The sequence below is a fragment of the Leptodactylus fuscus genome, chromosome 7 (genome assembly GCF_031893055.1).
Source record: "Leptodactylus fuscus isolate aLepFus1 chromosome 7, aLepFus1.hap2, whole genome shotgun sequence".
Classification (NCBI taxonomy): domain Eukaryota; kingdom Metazoa; phylum Chordata; class Amphibia; order Anura; family Leptodactylidae; genus Leptodactylus; species Leptodactylus fuscus.
Window position 1 is genome coordinate 78,415,933 of NC_134271.1, and position 6,000 is coordinate 78,421,932.

Sequence of the window (6,000 nt, forward strand, 5' to 3'; positions counted from 1 at the left end):
TCTCTCCTCTCGGGAGCCAATGAGAATACCCTGGTAGACAGGGTCTTGCCTAAGGAGTATGGCCAGGGGTTGTACAGCTAGAGCGAACAGCAGCGGTGAGAGTGGACAGCCTTGCTGCGTGCCTCTACCTAGTGTGGGGGAGATAGGCTCAGCGGTAGCAGCAGCGGACCCAGACAGTCAGAGACAGACACCAAAATCAGTTTGAACAGGGTTTTACCCCTGTGCGTTTATTTTGCAAAAAGGTTTAAAGGTGCTGGCAAACAAAATAAACAGGCCTTTACTTCAGGCAAAAACAAACACAAATACCTGCCCGGCTAGGCGACTAACTATACAGAAGCACTCTGTCTATACGTGTGGCTTGCTTCAACCACACGGACAAAACAAATCAACAAAAATACAAGCTGTGAAGCACCCACTGGTCTCACCAGTTTTCAGTTGGATGGACAGGACCTGGCTCCACCACTCTCCCCCAGGAACTGCCCAGGACAGAAGTCTGGAGAGGCTTTATAGGCCTGTGATTAGGCCTAACTGCTCCCACCTGTACATGAAGGCTCCTTCCTACAGTGGGATGAGAAGGGGTTAATACAGCCATATGCTTTACTACAGCTCTTGAAGCCCTCACTCACCAGACATATGAGAGGACTCTGGGGGAGATATAGCGTCCTTCCAGGACTTTTCCTGTCACTTTCTTACACTAGTGAAAAATACGGGGACAGCGAGCCATTGATGGACAAAGCCGCCCTAGGGAAATGGTACAGAAGGGACACCCATGAAATGAAGCTGTCACCAAAGCCATATCGGTGTAGAGAGTGCAAAAGAAACGGCCACTCGACCGAGTCGAAGGCCTTGATTGCATCCAAGGAAACTATTGCCCAATCGTCCAAACAGTCCGAACCAATCTGGGTCACCACCTGGACACGTCTCAGATTGTCAGACGTGGACTTGCCCGGCATGAAACCAGTCTGGTCCGGGTGGACCAGATCAAGGACCACCGAGTTAAGCCTATTAGCTAACATTTTGGCCAGGAGTTTCTAATCAATGTTTAACAGACTTATAGGCCTGTAAGAGCCGCAGTCCAGCGGGTCCTTATCTGGTTTAAGTAACAGGATAATAGTAGCGTCATAAAAGGACGCCGGGAGACAGCGGCCCTCAAAAGCTGAATTATAACACTCAAGCAATATAGGAAGAAGGACCTCAAAAGCTGAATTATAACGCTGTCGTCCTTCTTCAATGATGTCAGACGTCACATGACCGGGGACGCAGGCCGGGTTCATGTGACGTCAGACAGCTAGGCCTGAAGCCTGCCCGGATCGTTGAGAGGTAAGTAACAGTTTTTTTTATGTTTCTTACCTCTCCCGGGCCTTCGATCATTATATTCGGGGGTCTGCAAAGACCCCCGAGTATAATGATAGTGTTTGTGGGGCTCGCGGTGTCACTTACCGATCCTGGCCCAGCCAGGATCAGTAAGTAAATAGGGCCCGTAACAGCCTATTAAAAAAAAAACCAAAAAAAATGCAGCGGTAGCGGCTGTCACCGGGCCCCCTAATGTCCCGGCCCTGTGGCAGCCGCTACCACGGTAGTTACGCTACTGCACACTGGGTTTTTTGGTCCGGAACCTGAGGCGGAGGCCGTCTCAGGTTCTGGACCAAAATATGGGTAGTTGCAACTAGATGCTGGTGCAGTGCACCAGCATCCAGTTGCGCACTTCACTCCGGATTGGGCCCAAATGAATGGGCCTAGTCAGGAGGGAGTGTCTTCAGGCGGATGTTGCGAGGCGAATCCGCCTGAAAGAATGAGTATGTCGCTTCTTTTCTATGGCTCCCATCTTTTTGGTCAAGATTTTGAGGCGGATACAGCCTCAAAATCCTGACCAAAAACCCCCTGTGAACTTACCCTTAATGTTCCAAAGGTCTGCAGATAAATATTTTAGGTGTATGGCCAGCTTCGGCATGATCTCGTCACCCCAGTATTTTGAATTAGCTGCTCAAATGTTCCCTAAACGCCTGATGCACTAGGATCTGGTCAGCTGTCTCTCTGACAACTATTTGTTGCACTTTTTACTGCTTAGGCCCGGTTCACATCTGCGTTCAGGATATTTCATTCCCCTATCCGCATAAAATATGCGAAGAAAAAAGTACTGTAAGCAGCACTTTTCTCTCTACATTTTTCATGCAGAAACCACATGGACCCTATTATAGTCTATGGGGTCCGTTGGTTTCCTTAGGTAACCGTTTTGTTATGCGGATAGTTTTCTGTTCAGGGGGGTCCCCAAGGGAACCAGGACTTAGTCTGACTATCAATACTTTTTACACCTGTGGATCAGCTACATGACACATAGCAGCTTCCTGCCATTCCAATTTTCTGCATACAACAGATCCCAGAAACTAAAAAATACAAAACAAGAATCCCAAAGAGGAGAAATCAAAACCTCAAAGAGGTATCAGAACATCAACATAGAAAATAAGAATGAAAAGGGTGCTACACCCAATTGGAATTTCACAGGAAAATTTTGATAAACATATTTGTTTTTCTGTTTGAGACACAATTCTCTTGGCAGTTGTCTAACGCTAGGTTCACATCTGCCTATATTGCAGGGCTTTTCCCTCCGCATTTTTTAGGTTAAGGCCCCACATGACATCCCGCAGCAAAAAAGTACTGCGGGAAAAACCGCAGTGACAACGCATCATGGTTCACGCACGGCTTTAGACAGAAAGTTGGCAGAAGTTTCCTCTACAGACATTTTGTTACAAATATACCTATGGGGAAACCGCCTGTGTTTCCATGGGTATAATTGACATGTTTTGATTTCAAAAACTGCCCCAGTTTTGGAAATCGTGGCGTGCCCACAGCTCGGTTTTTACTGCAAAGTGGGCATGGGCTTCGCTAGTATCCCATCCACTTCGCTCTGACTGTATAACGTCACATTTTTTCTGCGGTGTTTCCGCCACGGGCAAATCGTGGTGTTTATACCACGTGGGGCCCTGGCCTTAAGCAGATTTGGGGGCAGAAACCAAAAATATAGATCAGGCACAGGTAGTACATAAGTGTACTTGTTACATTCTAGCAGAGGTTTCTCTCACATGGGTTAATACACTTGAACTGGGGTACAGTAGAACTGTTGGAGAAATTTTACTGAGACTCTATCTTGGTCTAAAGGTCATGGGCCTAAAGAAGGCCACCTGCGTCCACAGCATGTCGTGTTAGGTGTTATTTGTATGGTAAAACCAACGTCTAGGTTGACACTAGAGCTCGGTCTCCATCGATCAGGTCTGCATGGGGACCCAGAAGACAAAGAGCCTGTCCGCTTAAAAAGTGGTTACCTAAGAACACCCGCGGACCCAATAGACTATAGTGGGTTCTGCTGGATTTCCTCTCTGCTGACTTTAGGAGGAATCTCTTCCGCTCAGAGACAGATGTGAACCTAGCCTTACAATGCCCTAGATTTCAATGACCACGAAGCCAACACGTTTCCAAAATCCCCAGTCAGCAACTGCCACTTCATACACGTACAAGACACACTGGTAACGCCTGCCTTTCACAGAAAGAGGTTCTGATAGCAGAGATCAATGCACAGTCTAATTCTTCTTTCACGAAAAAAGGCAGTGACTGAATTCCTATAAAAGTAAATATGCAACAAACTAGGTATCTAATTAATGATACAATAATAATATATGTAATTAAAAAATGACAGTAATCATTTTAATTTAAAGTCGAAGTCTTTGTAACAGGTTTGTAATTTTTTTCGCCTCTGACTTCACCCTACAATGGCTCCGACTCTGACCCCACAGCATTGTTAGGGTCATACTCACACCTTAGTTTTGTGGAGCACTGGTAGGTGGCATCAGCTTCCCCAGTCATTTACACCAGATTTCAGTGACGAAGGCAGCACAGATTGTGTCATCGACTAAGACAGGGATAGCAAGACAGCCGAAAAATGGCTTACCAGTTCCTACTGTAAGGGCCTACTTATCGTGCCACTCCTATTCACTACACAGGAGCTGCTCAGTCAAGCCGAGAATGCATGTGTTTACAGAAGTTAGGCGAGACAGCTGTCGGCCCAATAAACATTTAGCTGACAGCTATCTCATGTGTAAGACACGCATTACTTTGTAAGGGTGCATTCACACTGAGTAAACGCTAGCTTATTCTGAACGTAAAACACGTTCAGAATAAGCGGCGTCTAAAGCAGCTCCATTCATTTCTATGGGAGCGGGGATACGAGCGCTCCCCATAGAAATGAATGGGCTGCTTCTTTCACTCCGTGCAGTCCCATTGAAGTGAATGGGGAGTGCCGGCGTATACGGCAAGCTCTGCTCATGCCGGAGCGTACACGCCGGCACTCCCCATTCACTTCAATGGGACTGCACGGAGTGAAAGAAGCAGCCCATTCATTTCTATGGGGAGCGCTCGTATCCCCGCTCCCATAGAAATGAATGGAGCTGCTTTAGACGCCGCTTATTCTGAACGTGTTTTACGTTCAGAATAAGCTAGCGTTTACTCAGTGTGAATGCACCCTTAGGCAGCAAGTGTATGCCAATTATAGTTCACCCTCCCCAGAACTTCGGAGATACAAAGTAAGACCAGATCTCAGATCCTCAAATATCCAAAACAGAAACCCAGAGGAGAAGAAACTAGAACTTCACAGTTCTTAGATAAGAATCCCAGAGGTTAGACCCAAAATCCTCAGAGACCCAACCTTCCAATCTGCGATGGCCAGGGCCATCATAGATCAGCTGTTTAACAGTGCTGGCACAAGCTCCAAAGCTCTATAGCTGTACTTGTAATAGCGGACGTAGCAAGTAATGCAGTGGTTGTCCCACAGACATGAATGGGAAAGCTGAATAACCCCTTTAAACATTCAAGTAAAGAACCTTATAGACCAGCACCCAAAATCTCATATGCCCATAAACTGAAACAACCTCAGGCACGGGACCACAGCACCCCTTAATCTTCATAAAACTGCAGGGATCAGCTTCCAGAACCGCAACACCTCAGAGGTCAGACTTTTGATCCTCAGACACTGGACTGCAGAGACCAGCTTCCAGAACTTCAGCATCTCAGAGAACAGATCCAAACTAGACTGCAGAAACCAGCTACCAGAACCGCAGCACATGAGAGGTCAGACCTTTGTTCCGCAGAAACTGGACCGCAGGGACCAGCTTCTAGAACCGCAGCACCTCAGAGAACAGATCTTTGATCCTCAAACACCAGACTGCAGGGACCAACTTCTAGAAAGGTGGCACCTCAAAAACTGAACCAAGGGACCAGCTTCCAGAACTGCAGCACCTCAGAGACCAGACCTTTGATCCTCAGACACCAGACTGCTGGGACCAACTTCCGGAATCACAGAAAATGAACGCAGCATCTCAGAGACCAGTCAGAGAGCTTCCAGAACTGCGGCACCTCAGAGACCAGACCATGAATCCTCAGACACCAGACCAACTTCCAGAACTGCAGAAACTGAACCGCAGCAGCTCGGAGACCAGACCATTAATCTTCAGACACTGGACCGCAGGAACCAGCTTCCAGAACTGCAGAAACTGAACCACAGTACACTAAAGACCAGACCATTATTAGTCAGACACTGGAACGCAGGAATCCACTTCCAGAACTGCAGAAACTGAATTGCAGTACCCCAGACCATTAACCTTCAGACACTGGACCACAGGAACCAGCTTCCAGAACTGCAGCACCTAAGAGACAAAACCCTTTATGCTTACCACAAAATCTATAAAAAAATAAATAAAAAAGCATCTAAGAGACCATCCCTAGAACCCCAATCCAACATAAGAACCTCAGAGATTGGTTCTAGTACTTTCAGAGACTGTACCCGAGAAACTCAATAATCCCAAATAAGGACCACAGACCTCTGAACCTAAATCCAACCTTCATCTTCAAACCATGGACCACAGTACCTCAGAGGAGAGACCCCAAGAGACTGGACCCCAAAACTGAAAAGATCCAGACCCTCTTTAGACTAGGCCCAGTACTTGCCGCCGC

General features: G+C 47.1%; 1 protein-coding gene across 1 annotated transcript in view; it reads right to left on the reverse strand.

Moving 5' to 3' along the window:
- Positions 1 to 4,013, reverse strand: part of LOC142213766 (adhesion G-protein coupled receptor G1-like) — a 46,384-nt gene extending 42,371 nt beyond the window's left edge. The window contains exon 1 of the mRNA XM_075282242.1: positions 3,944 to 4,013. The gene's annotated coding sequence lies outside the window, so the exon portion shown is untranslated. The remainder of the gene's footprint in view (positions 1 to 3,943) is intronic.
- Between the last annotated feature and the right edge of the window lie 1,987 nt (positions 4,014 to 6,000).